The sequence below is a fragment of the Miscanthus floridulus genome, chromosome 11 (genome assembly GCF_019320115.1).
Source record: "Miscanthus floridulus cultivar M001 chromosome 11, ASM1932011v1, whole genome shotgun sequence".
Lineage (NCBI taxonomy): Eukaryota > Viridiplantae > Streptophyta > Magnoliopsida > Poales > Poaceae > Miscanthus > Miscanthus floridulus.
Window position 1 is genome coordinate 79,396,851 of NC_089590.1, and position 16,453 is coordinate 79,413,303.

Below are 16,453 nucleotides of genomic sequence, written 5' to 3' on the forward strand. Positions count from 1 at the left end.
TGAGCTTTATTGATGTATCATGTATCCTTGCTGCATGAGTTTAGATCTTTCTGGAGTTGTATAAATGTTTCTTAGTCTTAGTGCCCTAAGGCTCTTCTGATTCTTACTGTCAGCAAAATGTTGACCTTGTGCTTTCTTAGAAAAAATTCTCTTCTGATTCTGCTAACACAACTTTTCATCTATTTATTGTGGTTTTGCTTGCCCAATATACATTGGTGTTGTATTGTCTAGTATGAAAAAAATCTACCAAAAATCTTGAGTGTTGATCTTAGGTTGCTTACTTGATCAAAGGCATTTATTGCAATCACCAATAATATAAATTATAAGTTACGACCATTGCAATTTTAGTTATAAGCATGTGCAATAAGCATGTTAAATCTGTGCAAGTGTCATTCTTGTATTAAGTTCATAGCTCAAGATTGTGATTTATGTAGCGATGTTGTTGGTCTGACTGTGATTAATTTCAGAGGCTGCCTGTTTAGTTTTTAGAACCAATGGCTATCTATTTAGTGAAATTTGGTAATACATTGAAGAAGCATGTTTTAGCCAATTATCTTGATGGATTGATAATGTTCTGTAGTCATAGAAGAACAAATATTTCTATAACTTTTTCCTTTTTTTATATCTTTGTAGTAGTTGCAAGTAGTGTTTTGTTTTGTCTTGTGCAGTATTTATTAAGTTTTAGAAGTAATTTATCTACTGTGTGATATCTCAAAACTTTGTACATCTACTTGTCATATCCAAATAAAAGCACTCCTTTACTTCTCTTAGCCAAATAAATGGTCTGAACACCCTACTGAAAGAAAGCTGTGTTGAAATAGAAAATATCTTCCTCTAAATTTTATTCTAAAAATCATACATGCATGATGAATCCTGGGGCGTTGGATGGTAATCTAATAGCCCCTAGTTCTCTATGAAGTTTGTGTGGTTGCCCATGCCTTGTTAACATTCTATTATTGGGTTTTTGTTGACTTCTAATGCACATCTAGAGTTGTATTAGCTGTAAGGTTTTTTTGAGATCACTGGTTGAGTTGATTTTATGTAGGTGAAATCCATCGATGACACATGCTATGCTGAAGAGTATCTATCAGAAGAGGCTTGCGCTCTTTTTAGGAGAACTTTGGATAGACGTTGTGATTTCATCGGGACAAATGTATGTGTCTTTGTGCAATCCTTTGATTTGATCATTTCATTACTCTTGTATAATGAAATTTACATGATTCATATGTTACTATTAACTTGGCATTACAGGACATGGATAACATGTGCAATATTTTTGAAAACCACCATACAAGACTAGGCTTTAGGAGCCCGGGCACACTTGTTGCTAAGATGTTTATGTACATGTATAGGACTCATGTAATTAATCGTGGTGGTGATGCTTCTGATGAGGCTGAGGGTTTTGCTGCTAGAGTGCCCCCTCCAAGACACAATGATGGTGATGATGGAGTTGTTGATGGTATCCCTGCTGAATATGAAGCTCCTCTTCCTTCTCCAGCACATCATAATGGTGATGATGATGCTGTCCGTGCTGAATATGAAGCCCCACTGCCTTCTCTAGGACATTTTGTTGTGCAAGATGATGTCTTTGATGCGGGAATGGCTGGTGATACAAGTAAAACAGCTATGAAAGAAATGGATGGTGCTGCTACTGCTGCAAATAATACCATTATTGAAGATGTGCATCCTACAATTGCTGCTCCTATTGAAACAAATGAAGAAGAATGCTCTGTGGCTGATAAAATTGAATCTGATGGATTATACGATGGATCTGGTGGTGAGAATTATCGTGCTTCTCAGTTAACTGAAATTATTCCTTCCAAAGACTCATCAGCTGAAGGTACATGGAATGTTGTGTAACATTTATTTCTGCATTTAGTTGATTTGTTTGTATGTGTGTTCATAATCTTATGATTATTTTCAGGTTCAGCTATAAGTAAAAGGAAGAGGAAAAGATGTGCATCACAATATTCGAGCGCCAATAGTGTAGCGTCTAGGACTCAACTCTCTCAACGTCTTGGCAAGTCCCCTCTGAGTCACATAAAAGATCATAATGCTGAGGTGAATGTTCCTATTTCTCATTTTATTTGTCTTCAGTTGTGTATTTTCTAAATTGTTGGGTCACTTTTGTCTTTTTAGGCAACTGTGCCGGATCAAACTGGAAATAGATGTAACAAGGATAATACTGTAGTTATTGAGGAAGACCAAGTGTTAACTACTAATATTGCAACTAAACATCAAAAGCTCCATCTAAAAGTGAGTTTTGCATTATTTGGTTCTTGTTTTTATATGCTTTTGTAGCTGTTCTGCTATTCCATGATCAGATAGGCATAGGTTCCAGTATATTTTTGCTGTTAGTAATATACACTACTAGGTATTGATGTAGTAAATGAAATACCCTACTGAATAGACTTGTTTCATTCTGTTCTCTATTGTTTAGGAAGGCGAAGCAACTAGTGCATATACTGCTTCCCCCTTGGTTCCTACTGTTCATGAAGGCGAGACAACTAATGCGGCCGCTGCTATCCCCTTGGTTGGTACAGTTGAGAGGGCCCCAGGTTTGTCCCGCTGATGAAAAAAATGCTTTACGGAATCTAAGATATATGAATTGGGCTCATGTTTGAGCATGGTCTCTATGTAGGACAAACAGGAGAAGCGCCGAGTCTAAGGAATGCTATTGGTTCTCTGAGTGGTCTTGGTCCTTGTGGAGCGGAGAATGCTCAAACTGGTTCTAGAGCTGACTTGGATGAAAATGCAGTTTCTGCTCAAGATCTTAATGGTTAGTCCCTATTTTTTATGTTGCATTCTCTTTATCAGTAAATTGCACCTTTGTAATTCTGCAATTGTAGTATTTGAATTGTGCAATATGACTTTTTTTATTTCATTTAAGTTTCAGCCTTCTTTATTGTCTTATATTTTTTTTGCTGGAAAAGTACCTGTCAAGGAACCTTGTCTGAAGACGATGACTCCATTCTTTCGTAGCCCTAGTGTACCTTCATTCAGAATGTTTGAAGAACTAGATGACTTAGGAAATTATGTTGCAGATCCTAACTTGAGGCGCCCAGTTGGTACAACTTGTGATATATCTTGTCCTCTTGATAGAGCGTTGTCTATGGTACATGTCCTCTTCCATCTTGTTTATTCTTCCCATGCTAAGTCATTATATATTATGTATATGAAATTTTATTTATTCTTTGTTGCTGCAGTTGAGTAGAGTTTCTACTTCAGGTTAGAAAGTTGGTGCTAATATGTCCCATGGAGGTGTCCCTGGAAATGTATGTAGTTTTGTTTCTGTAGATGCCAAGTAGTTTTTGATGTACAAGGAATGTTTTCCCACCTGATTTAGTTTCATTTTTTCAAAGGTTGAAACCAAAAGCAACTTGAACTTGAAATCTAGGTCTGCATCTAAAGAATGGGTTTTTGTTGATAAGCCGACGTCTCCTAGAGGTGGTAATGTGAGCAATGAGGAGACCATTGGCACTGGAAATGCTGGGACTAAGATAAATGGGAATGTTGAAAATGTAATCCTCCCTATTGCATTATATCGATTTTGTATTGTGATGTAACTTTTGATCTCTCTGGTCTTATTTCTGTATTTATTGTTGTTTTAGGACGTTATCCGTATGGAGTCTTTACCTTTAACTGAATATTCTGAGATCGAAGAAGATCCAAGTCAACCTGTTCCTCTTGTTGCAGTCAGTCCTTATGGAGATCCTATGAAAATTGTAAATAGGCATACCTAATCTTATCATTCTGGAAAGTTTGTGGTGGGAGATAATGTGATGGTGCCTGCTTCCTTTTGCTTTATCTTTTTTGGAGACATGGTAGTAGAAGGGGAAGTAGTTAGTACAATGCTACATGGTAGCAGTTGGGGCTACTTTTGGATCATGTAATAGCTTGTATAAGTAGTTGTAGTAATGTTCATACTCTTGCGAACCAGTACTAGTGTTGTATATATATTTGGAGTAAATGCCCCCTTCTTTTTTCTTTGTAAGTGTATCGTATTGTGTTTGTGTGATTTTTTGTGATGCAGTTTTAGGATATATTGAAATTATTAGATCCTTGCTCTAACACTATTAGTTTTTCCATTTTTTGAACAATTTTATGTGTTCCTTGTTGTATGTTTTGCAGACACCTATTCAATCACGTCTTCCATCCCATCGTGAAAAGTCTGTGGTTGGTGGGCCTTGCTTGTTTGCAAAGTCTGTTGGCAGCAATGGATTTGTATTGAACTCTGAGTCGTCCAGTGAAGCTGTTTGGCAGTCTTCGAGTTCAAAGGTTGCTATTCATCGTCCTAGACGGCTTGCGAAGCCCAGCATGTACAAGATCAGCCCTTTTATCATCCCTCAATCCAAGATTAGTGCGTCCAAACTTGAATCTGATGTGTATGAAGCTGTTTTAAAGATGGGAGAAAGTAGCGAACACTTGAAGTAAGTTTGAAATTTACACAATTTTCCCATTCTTAGCCTTCTGCAGCACCATGTGTTAATACTTGTACCAATTCACTGTGAATTGTTTTGTTTTTGTGTTTGCAGTCTAAAAGTGGTGGATTATGTGTTCGTTGTTATCTTGTTGAGTGCACTTTCATCTTCTCTTCGGCCTGGCAGAAAGGTCAACCATTTTGTAGTGAACGCATTTTGCAAGCTGCTGTTCCTTAGAAAACACCCTAGGGATTCTAGAAAGCATTACTTCTTCTCTAAAGTTGGGGTTAGTAGTCGTTGATGTATTCTTTGTAAACTATATGTTTGCACTATATGAAAATAATATCGGTCAATTTGTTATTGTAGGATTATCTTATTGGAAATCATGGTCGTGATGATGAGAAGGAGAAGGAGCTATTTGAGACTGCTGTGAGATGCTTTAAGGGTGCTCATCGTGCCAGGCCTTTAACATCCAGCGACTATGTGCGTAACATATCTTCTCTATTATTTGAAAAAGAGTACTAGCATAAATGTTGTGTTCTAGTCCTACTATGTGATGTTACTAATAATCACAATGTTTGTTATTTTGTCAGCTCTATTTTCCAATACTCTTCCATGATCGGTGGTATGTTGTTGTACTGTATTTTAGCCTGAGATGGTGTATAATCTTGGATTCATGCACAGTGTGCTTTGGAGTAGACTCAACTTTCCACAAAGCTGTGAAAGATGAATTTGTAAGTATCAGTTTGTATTTGTATATGCACCGTTTGTCTATTTTTAGTATTGTAGTGGCAGTTTTTCCCATTATTTTTAGTGCTACAGTAGTTTACTATATCCTTCATCGAAACAAATATTATTTTGCATGGTGTAGTCATTTTCTTTTTGCCTGATTTGTAGCTAGACAACTTGGCCACCGTCTGGAAACAAGTTGTTAATATCGACTATGGCTTACATGCATTCCATGTCTTCTTTGGAACTGTACCCCATCAATCTGATAAGTATGTGATTGAAATGTAGTCCTTTGATTTATATAGATCATGTGGATTTTGTTTGTGCTTATAGTCCCATTGTTTCCTATTTTTCCCTTTTTGTTTTTCTTTTTTCAGCATAATCAATGATAGTGGTGTGTATGCTATAAAGAACCTAGAGCATTTTGAAGTCCATCTGAATATGTTGGAGAAGTACACCAAAGATGATATTAGTCAACTTCGCGTCAAACTTGTTAATGACATGGTTTTCAATGAATACAATAGTGCATATGATGGTACATGCAAAGTGAAGGAGGTAATATTAGTTCCAACGTCACTTTGTTTATTATAACTTCATGTTTTTGAATCTGATTGTTTGTTTCTATTTTTTTCTTTCTCAGGTCTCTGGCAATTTGAATCTGGGAGCATGATTTGAGGCTTGTCTCTAGATCTTGCGTTTAGGTCAATATAGGGTGTAGGTTCTTGCTATGAGTGCATGCCACTTTGTAAAGAAGTAGCTAGTTTGGTGAGAGCATTTGATGCTAAAGTGGTTGTAAATTTTAATATACATTGAAGAGGCTAAAGTAAACAAGATGATAATATTCTGTTGGATTGCTGATGTTAACTCTTTTGTACCCATTATTCTAGCTTTATGGTTTTCTCTATAAGTGTTTTTTGTTGTGTACTACTAATCTTTTATAGGGAAGACAAGGAGAAGTTTGAGGGTTGTGCATGTTCCTCTTGTCTTCTTGTTTATAGATAGTTCAATTGGGTCTTGTGTTATATTATTATGAGTTTGATTTTGTTCTTACAGACCAAGATGTTGAAGTATGACTTTTGTGCATGGATACTAGAAGCACCATGAGGGTACGCGGTCAGTTAAAGTCCAACCAGCATCTTATTGAGATCCTTTGTCCTCAGTACCATGGCAACAGGTGAGTTTTGCATTTTTTAAATTTAGTCTGTGTAGCACTTGCTTTTTAACTCATTGATAGTTGTTGAATTGATCATATGATGACAATATGAGTCGCCTTGTTATATGTTTCTTGTGATTTATTTGTTATTTGTGATTGTGCTTACCCTCACCAAGTTTTTATCCTTGTCCTTCCATAGAAAGAAATTGTCCTTTGTGATTTGTGCTAACACACCTTGTCTTATGTTTGTTGTGTTTGTGATTTCTTTGTTATTTGTGATTGTGCTAACCCTCACCAAGTTTTTATCCTTGTCCTTCCATAGAAAGAAATTGTCCTTTGTGATTTGTGCTAACACACCTTGTCTTATGTTTGTTGTGTTTTGTGTCAGCCCACACCAAGTTTTTATCCTTGTCCTTCCATAGAAAGAAATTGTCCTTTGTGCTCTGTCCTATGTGATCTGTGTTTGTGTTAGATGAAGGTTTGTGGAGGTAGGCCAAGATGTGGGGGTTGTTCCATCTATGTTTTTCAACAAATTCTATGCTTGGTCTGAATATACCAGAGTATTTGTTACTGCATAGTTCACAGGAGGTTCGATGACCTCATCAACAATTGTTATGTGTTTTTCTTGATCTAGAATGATTTCATCATTTAGTTGTCTTTCCTGTTCTGTATATTCTGTGCAACCATTTCTTGCATATTGATTATGTATGCAACCATGCTTTTATTTAATTTGGTTGTTTTCTTTAGGGGTTTAAGAATTTTTCCAAGTCTGCAAGAGAACTAGTAGACCGAATGCAGAAGATTGATAGTAGGAAGATGGGAAGATTGATAGTATCCAACCATCCTTGTCTTATGTTTGTCTGTACAGGAAGATGGGAAGGCCACCTAGCTCCAATTCTGCCGATATCAGGAGTGGGAGGCCACCTGAGCAAGTTAGAGCAGAACATGCCATTGCTCAAGCAGAGGGTCGCCTTTCTTGATATTGCTAGGATTTGTGAACTCTTTGTGTGAGTGATTGAAATATTTATGTGTCGATAATTTTAGTTGTGAAGCGTGATGGTAATTTTCATAACAAGGATGACTCAAAAGTTGTTATTTTTTGCAGCTTGCAAGAAAAAAGAAAAATGATAATCCAATTGAAACCATGGATGAAGCATATGGCAGGTATGTATGTCTGCACCAAGTTCTCTTAGCAGTAGCAGTAGCTGTAGGCCACTGCATATGTAAACCAAACAACTTAAATATTCAGTTATGTAATTGCAGTTTGATGTAATGTAAATTGCAAGTTTAGGGCACTGCAATTTTAGTTATGAGCACGTGCAATCCATGTTTTATCAAGTTGCGGCCCAATAGTCTCTTCTAGTAGCCTCAGATAGATACATTTCATTGTAGGTCTAAAGATATAATAGTACTGAATTTACAATTGCTCTATTACTAATAAGTTAAATAAATTATTTGGCCACTGTAATTGCAGCTATTAGCATTCCATCTCTTGTTTTTGGTTTTCTCAATTCTTGACTTTCCCCTTCTTTGGTTTGCTTGCTGCACTTGCACTGCTACTATTTATTGGTGTTGTCCACATCTCCTGCATGATAATATCAACAACATTAGATGAATATACATATGAAGAAGTGACATCTATTGTTGTAGTGCTAACATTTACTTTTTGCCTATGTTTCTCTGTGTTACCTGATTTCCTTTTCTTTGTTTTTTAGGCACAGGAGGAAGATGCTTTTTTTGGCATGTCTTGATGTTATGCCCTCCTTCACGATAGTGTGTACAGGTAAAGTTGCTTTTTGCTTTGCTTCTGATGTCCTCAACTATTCCTATTTGCCTGGTCACTTTCTTGGGCCTTCCTCTTTTCTGAGCATTATTAGGGTCTTGCAAAAGTATTGTATCACTTTCTTGAGCTGATTCTGTTTGAGGTAGTCTGACTGCATCATTAGCATCTTGCAAAACATTAGTACCACTTTGTTGAACAGATTGTGATTGTTGCAGTCTGACTTCATCTATTGGTTCATTGAGTTTTCTTTGCATTCGCTCGGCTTCTTCTAGAACATAGTTGAATGTTTCCATTGTTCTTGATCCATCTAAAGCAATATTGCTCAACTTGTTTGACAATATGTTGTGCCTCAATGGCCTGCTCTTCTCAATCTCTATTTCTGGTACAGTATTCTGCCTTGTCAACTGTTTCCTCTCTTTAGCCCTTCATCTTTCAATGAAATAACTGTCATCTAGCTGAGATATATTTAGGTTTGTGAGCACCCTTGATGATATGGCAGCATATTATACCATCTTTTTCAAATTTGCAACACAGACATCTGTAGTTTTTCTGTGTCAAGTCTACTGTCACAATGTATCTCCTTGTTCTGAACTCAAACTGCCTATGGTACTCTGATTTTAACACTGCATAAACTTGATCTTTCTGGAGTTCTTGAGCCTCATACTTTGTTGCCAATATGAGCTCCTTTTGAAACTTGAAGAATATCTTTCTGTTGTACAGCCTTGCAGCCTACCTTTCGAGCTCATATGCCGTACTCAACCAAGGCATTGATCTGGTTTCAAAGTCCTGTTCTGCTTGATTCTTTTCTGTTGTATCTGAAATTCTTTGGAACTCATTCATAAATCTCATAATACTATATCTTGGTGTGACATCCAGTTTGAATAATGCATTTGTGCCTTCACTTCTCGCTGTAGAGTTGATGAAAGGGAAGAAATGCTTCTTGAAGTAACATGGAACAAATTTTCCCTATTAAACCACATGTCATCAAGGTATCTGAAGCCACCGACATCATATGTTTGTGGCAACTTCTTGTACAAGTACTCAAACTCTGTTTTAGTCAATGAGTTCCTAAGAATGTCAAAGAGATCGTCATGCAACTTCTTGTTCCTTTCTAATGAAAATATCCTGCCACCTTTCTCCTGAGCTTTCTTCATAATGTGGAAAAAGCAGTTCCGATGAATAGTGTTCGATAGAATGTTTCTGATAGCAGCCTTCATTGCTAGGTCCTGGTCAGTGATTACAGTTTTAGGGTGCTTTCCTCCCATACAAGTTAGCATTGTCTGAAACAACCACTCAAAAGTTTCTGTAGTTTCATCCATTATGAAAGCGCAGCCAAACAGGCAATTGTCCCCATGACCTGTAATACCAACAATTGGTGCAAACTTGAGGGAGTACTTGTTTGTGTTGTAGGTTGTATCAAAACTGATGCAATCTCCAAATTCCTCATAGTACCTTCTGCTTGTACCATTGGACCAGAAAATGTTTTTCACTTTGTTGTTTTCATCTATGGAAAACTTGTAGAAGAACATTGGGTCCTCAGCCTATTTCTTAGAGAACCAGTCATGCACTTGCTGCATGTCATTATCCGATGTTGCCTTATTTATCTTTGTCTTCTCGTTGCTGATATATTTCTTGTTGTATGGAGTGACATCCCCTCTTATATAAGATAGGACTGCCATAATCTTCCTATCTGATAGGTTCACTTTGTTGAATGTTGCAATAAGTTCCTTCTCCATTTCAGTCATCCTAATATGTGAAAACAGTTTATTCTTCTAATCCTTGCTTGCAAACGCATGATTATGCTCAAGATTCAACCTGGTTATTGTCCATTCTCCATTATGTAGTGTGACAACAAGTTCAGCGAGGCACTCAGTTGGTACAAGCGTACTTGTTTTCCTTTTGTTTGGCATAGGATTAGGTGTTGGCGGTGTACCAGAAATCTTGTTTTTGTTATTTCTTGCGCTTTGGACTCCTGAAACAGAAATCTTCCTTTTGTTGTTTCTTGTGCTTCATACTCCTGAAACATCAGTGCTATCATCCTCCTTTCTCTTACCGGACAAGTTACACTTGTATGTGACCCTTGTTACCTAGCCATAGTTGTGATCTTTCTTGTCTTGGCACTTGTATGTGTGCCATTTTACCAATGAAAACCCGACTATAAATGCGTAGTCATTGTAGAAACTATACGCATCTTCTGTTGTTTTGAATTTCATGCCTAGCTGAGGAACATGCCTGCTAGCATGTTTGTGAGACAAACGCTCAGCTGCCATAATACTTTGGTTTTCAATCTGAATTGCCCTGAGCTCTTCTTCATCTTGTTCTTCACTTGCTACTAGATGTTGTTTTGTCATGTTGCCCTCTGTATCTTGCTCCCCTTCACTGCCTTGTTCATCTTGTCTTTCCTCATGTACCATGTTTTCTTCATTTGCAAACTCTGGTACTGTTTCTGATTCTTCATTTCGCAGGCCATCTACATCATCTTGTGGTGGCTCATAGATTCTATTGGTAGTGATGAACATCCGGTTCTGTTTTCACCGGTAAGGAAAATGGTGTACTGTTAGATATTTCATCTTGTATTGTAGCAAACAAAGTAATTTAGTTGTATATGTAGAGAACAAGTAAATACCTCTAGTGGAAATGGCTCATTGAGTATGTCCATGAAACTTCCTGTCATTTCAGATGACAAAAATTCTTCATAATTCTAATTTGAAGATTTAGCCTGAGCTATGACTTGGTTCATAAGGCTTGTATAGCTTGATCCGCCCTGTGATAGTACATAACTTGTTCCTCCTGGTGACATGATCACCTGCAAATTTTGGGGGTTCACCATTACAATAAAATCTTAGTTCTTTTGTTAGTACCTATTTTTTTTTTAAAAAAATTGTGAAATACGAGTTTTAGGAATCTCACTTCTTGTCTCTGCATTTGTTCTTGTCCATAGCTGCTGTAGTTCACTAGTGGTATTGAGCTCTGCTGTTACATCATGAGGTCAGTCAAATGCCAAGGAGATAGAGAGGAAGACAAAGTAGTGGAATAACACATTGAAGCAAGATAAAGTAAGTCAAACTTGTAGTGCCTGCTGCATTATTATTATTATATTTTTTGCACAGGGTTTGATGAACTTATATATGTCACACTGACAATATGTGTTATAAGTTGAATTCCTTTTTACCCTCATGAGTATTGTTGGCATTTTCAATGTTTGTATGAAACATGTAGTAGCTCTCAGGATTGAATTCCACTTCTCTTTCGGACGCACCCTGCATATGAAGAAGACTATCCTGTCCATAACAGTTGTAGTCCAGTAGTGCTGATGAACTATCCTGTTCATTATAAAAACAAAAAGAAACTCAAATATCAGTAGTTGCAATTAGGAATAGTCTAAATTACAAGTTTGTAGCATTGCAATTGTAGTTTTCTTAATATGTAATAACTGCAATTTTTATTTACCTCATTAGTATAATTGGGGTTTACAATGTTTGAATCAAAATTGTAGTAACTTTGAATATTGGCTTCTAAATCTCTTGCTAAAGCACTCTGCATATATTAAGATAAACCGATTAGTGAAAGCAACATTGCCAAAGCATTCTGCATATAATAAGATAAATCAATTTTTCAAACATGTTCACAATGTATGTTAGTTGTTATCTCTGATAATTGTGTAAGTTCCAGTCTAGTGTCATCACATCCAATACCCAATTCCCTTAAGAAGTCTTCATCTCCTATTTGATGCAGTCCTTCGTTGTGAACCTGCATAAACATGCAACAAACTGTTATTTTTAGGTGTAAGAAGATCTTTTACATTGCAGTCAGCCAGTGGGCAGTGACATTTGTCGTGGTCATCTAAACTTACAACCAAAACAAACAAGCAAAAAAGAAGGGTGTCTGCCTCTATTGCAATTCTGTCATGTGCAAGGAATTCCACAAGTTGATCAATTTGTGATCAAGTTGCATCTGAGTTCTTTACAAGTTTGCCCAAAATCCTATACAAGTTACCTCTAAATCCTATACTAGTTGCCTCTGAATTCTATACAAGTTCCCCCTAAATCCTATATAAGTTGTCTCTGAATTCTATACAAGTTGCCCCTAAATCCTTTACAAGTTGCCTCTGAATTCTATATAAGTTGCCCCTAAATCTTATACAAGTTGCCTAGGTTCATAACACATTGTTCTTGTAGTCATCAACCACCATGTAGGCATGGATCCCACTAGATTTGCTCTATGGTCACTGTTATAATTTTGTAATTGTTGGAGACAGATAATTGGAAATCTAAATCGGTTTGACAAGTGTACTGTACTTTGGATAACTATAGAGCTATAGCAACAGCAACAAAGAATATAGAAGCAAGATGGTTACGGTTCAGGTGTTTCAGTGAACTGATGCAATGAGAAAAAGGAGATGAAGGCAAGAAATAGAATAATCTTGCTGGTTAGTACCTTTTTCCTAGGCAGATCATATCTTTTGCCCTTGTTCATCTTCTTGTGTTTTACTTGTGCATTTATTCTCTAATTTTCGCTCTTCTCTCCACTCTAATTCCCCTTTTAGATCCAGATTGATCGGGGTGTTTCTTTCTTGCTGGAGGGTGTAGTGGCAGAGCTGTAATTTTCTATGTACTGTTTTATTGGGCTGAATAGCTGCTTTGTGGCTCGAATGAGTAGTTATTTGATATAGCGGGTATCGGATCTTGCACCCGTTAAGGTTTGGCGGGCCCGGTAGCTGATTTGGTTGGGTTTGCAGGTTCATTTGCGGACCCGTTTTGTTGCCTGCTACAGAAAAAAAATAGAGAACAGATCTAACCCTTGGATGTAGATCCAAGGGCCCTGGACGTCGCCTGAGATGGTTCATATATTTCAGGCAACTGAAATATAGCAACTCCCTATATAGGAATACATGCATACATGCATGCACACTGCATCTTTCCGGTATATATACAGAAGATCGTGTATGTTTATATTTAGGGGGATTTTTTTATGTGCCATTAAAAAGATCGAAATGTCCTGTGTATCCCTAAAAAAGTTCCAGCGATCTTCAGCACCACTGCTTTAATTTTTTTGTGTCCTCTATACCACTACCGTCAGTTTAGGCTCTAACACCGTCAAACTATAGGTGTGAAAAGACGAAAATACCTTAAGTTTAAACATGTCATTAATTTTTTGAGCATCTTAACGACTTCAAATGAAAAAAAACTCAAAACTAGAAAGTTGTAGATCTTGTTGAGATCTATAATTTTCATATAAAAATTATCTTCATTTAATTGCACAAAAAAATATGATTTGATATGATTAATATATCTTAGAAAAATCATATTTTTTTTGGAATTAAATGAAAATAATTTTTATATAAAAATTATAGATTTCGACGAAATCTACAATTTTCTAGTTTTGATTTTTTTCATTGAAGTCGTTAAGATGCTAAAAATAATGATATATTTAGACTTAAAAGTATTTTCGATTTTTGACACCTGCAGTTTGACGGCGTTAGAACCCAAACTGACGGTAGTGGCATGGAAGACACAAAAAAATTGAAGCAAGTAGCGCTGAAAACCGCTGAATTTTTTCAGAAATATACAAGACATTACGATCTTTTTTTAACGACGCACAAACGAATTCCCCCTTATATCTGTCTATCATATCACGGTGAAATTAAGGGACAGAGACAGAGACCTCAATCACCGGGGCGAGCGCGGGACACAACTCTGCCCGTCGTCGTCCCACATGGGCGCGCGGCACAGCGGGCAGGTTGCCACATCGTCGCCACTGCCGACCCAAGCATCGATGCACGCGGCGTGGAACGCGTGCGAGCTGCGCAGCTCCACGACCGTCTGGAAACCTCCCGATTCCAGCCCCGCCAAGCAAAATCGCGCAAACGGCCGCCGCGCCCTCGGCGTCGCCTTCTGCGGCCATCTTGTCGTCCGCCGGCTGCGCAAACCCGCCGCCGCCTCTACCGCGTTGCCGTGAGCGACCGCGTCCCGGTCTCCCACAACCTCGCCTCCAGGAAGCGTTTCCAAAGTGGCATCGTTGGCATGCTCTCCGCCCCAGGCTGTCCTAGCAGATGCACCTCGCCCTGGTACGGCGCGACGCCGAGTCGGTCCAGGAGCACCCCCGGCGATGAAGCGGATGAGGCCGAGGAGGTCGAGCAGAAGCAGGAGGTTTCGCCGCAGAGGGAGCTCGTAGCTGTGATCGAAGCTGGCGGGGTTGCTCATCGGCGACATGGCGGTAGGTGGTAGCGTCTCACTGACCTAACGCCTGATCGAGCGCGCAGCCGCGTGGTGCAGCACTGCTGCCTGCGTGGATTTCTTGCTTGCAACAGGCGCTTCTTTATAAACTGTGACTACGAAGTCTGTTTGGTGCGTGCGATGGATCGATACTTCAATAGCGGAGGTTGAGAGTTGCCTATCAGTTGGACTATCAGATCAGCTGGATCGACACTTGAGAGGAAGCAGCAATCGCACGTTGCGGGCTTGTGGCCAAGCAGTTGGCGTGGTGGTATTTTTCGAACCGTAGCGTTACTAGCGTGTAGTCGTCGCAGCATCTGGGCCACAAATGGAACATCAGGGCATTATGGAACTTGATGACCTAAACGTGTTGGGCACAAGATGGAGAAGTTGGGAGTTGGAAAAAAAAGTCCATTTTATACCTCCTTAAAACATTATTGTAGCCTGATTTTTTCCTCAAACATTAAAATTAGATGTATTACGGCTAAAACTCTTAAAACCAGTTAAGGCCCCATTCGGTTGTTCCGGTACGGGCCGTTCCGTGCCTAGAGTACTTCTGTAGTACAAATTAGTGAAGGAAAGGGTTCGACTGGAATGAATCCTAGATAACCGAATGAGGCCTAAATATATTATCTCCCTACCCTAGTTTCAAAAAGATTTTAAAGCTAGTTTTATCTTCTTCTAGTTAAAAAATGGTAAATACTTGATAAAGCTATTAAACCGCCGAAAATGTCTCTAAGCTTTAAAAATTCCAAAAAAATCCTAGGGTCTAGAGATATATTTGGATATGGTCCAATCCAAAGAAAATATCTAGAGCTCATGAAATACATTTAGAATCTTCCAGAAGTTAGATTTATCTCTAAGAAAATAAAAAAATATCCTAAAAATCTATAAAATTTCCAGAACATTCCACCTGATGTATAAACAAAGATAAGACACAACTAGCATGAATGTATAACATAAATGTATTCATTTTTGCAATGCGAAGTTTTTAAAACATGTTTATACACTTTTAGAATGTTTTGGAAAAAAAAATCTAGATTTCTTTTCTAGAGCTAAATCTAAATTCTCAAGCTTTATATACATTTTCATGAGCTCTAAAATTTTATTTGTATTATTAATATCCCAATGTATCTTTATGATTTTTTTTCAAAAATTTAGAAAGTTGGAGACATTTTTTGTGGTTTAAAAACCTTATCAATTATTTACCAGAGTTTTTAACAAGAAAAGGACAAAACTTCTCTCAAAACAAGATAAGAAGGTAAATTAAATGGAGTTGGGAGTAAGATGTCTGGTTTCAGAGTTTGAAGAGAAAAATTGAAACTACGATGATAGTTTATATAGGAGGTATATAAAAACACATTTCCTATTGTACAGTCGTCTGAAATCTGGGCTCTCTCTCAGGCGACGTTCGTGCGCTCTGTTTCCTTTGTTGGGTATGATCTTTCTCATCGGGTCCGGGCACTAGAGGCCGCATCGGCTACTACCCAACGGACCGAGAACCCAATTCGGACACTATTCGTATTCCTCGATCCCCGCTCACAGATAGGAAAGGTATTGTGCTTTCTGAAGCTCGTCGCGGTGGCGATTGTTCTGCCCCTCTCCGTGGTCCTCCCCGTCGAGTCTCGTCGGCTTCCCCTCCTCGGCGATTCGGAGGCTCGCTGCTCCGCCATAGCTTGAGGTCAGCAGGTACCTTCTTACGCTACGCTCTCTCCCCTGATTCGAGCTCTGTTTTTTTGGTCATCTCTATTTATGGTTCAGTAGATCTACGATTTGATTGCATCTTTGATGTATTTGTGGTTCGATTTCATGGAGGATGAGTCTGCTTGCTTTCGCCTCACCTGGACGGGCGTTGTCTCGCCGAGGATTTGGCTTGTGTCGTCGCTTCAGCGGCAGCCAACGAGCGACCGAGCGAAAGCAAGGTGGGGTGGGGATGATGTCAGGCGAGGTGGAGGAGGGGTGATTTGCGCTTATTTAGCCCCTTCATTTTGCGCTTGTTTGATTTTGTTGCGGGTTTTCGGAAGTCCCCCTGCTCGAGGGGTAGTAGGACAGGCGCCAGGGCAGCTGCAGCTTGCCTCCATGCTGGGATAACGCCTCTTTGGTCTCCATGCTGTGGTCTGGTTCGATTTGCTGCTGGGATCGAGGGGGAGCT

At 38.6% G+C, this 16,453-nt stretch overlaps 2 long non-coding RNA genes and 1 pseudogene across 2 annotated transcripts; 1 reads left to right on the plus strand and 2 right to left on the minus strand.

Moving 5' to 3' along the window:
* Nucleotides 1-3,232: 3,232 nt before the first annotated feature.
* Nucleotides 3,233-3,706, plus strand: LOC136492890 (uncharacterized). The gene is made up of 3 exons (XR_010768226.1): nt 3,233-3,275; nt 3,363-3,521; nt 3,612-3,706. It is a non-coding gene; the product is annotated as an uncharacterized lncRNA (long non-coding RNA).
* A 5,348-nt stretch (nt 3,707-9,054) lies between these two features.
* LOC136493943 (uncharacterized) lies at nt 9,055-11,082 on the minus strand. The gene is made up of 3 exons (XR_010768457.1): nt 10,997-11,082; nt 10,713-10,892; nt 9,055-10,611 (listed from the first exon to the last, which is right to left on the minus strand). It is a non-coding gene; the product is annotated as an uncharacterized lncRNA (long non-coding RNA).
* Nucleotides 11,083-13,755: 2,673 nt separating this feature from the next.
* LOC136491424 (probable E3 ubiquitin-protein ligase ATL45) lies at nt 13,756-14,634 on the minus strand (annotated as a pseudogene).
* Between the last annotated feature and the right edge of the window lie 1,819 nt (nt 14,635-16,453).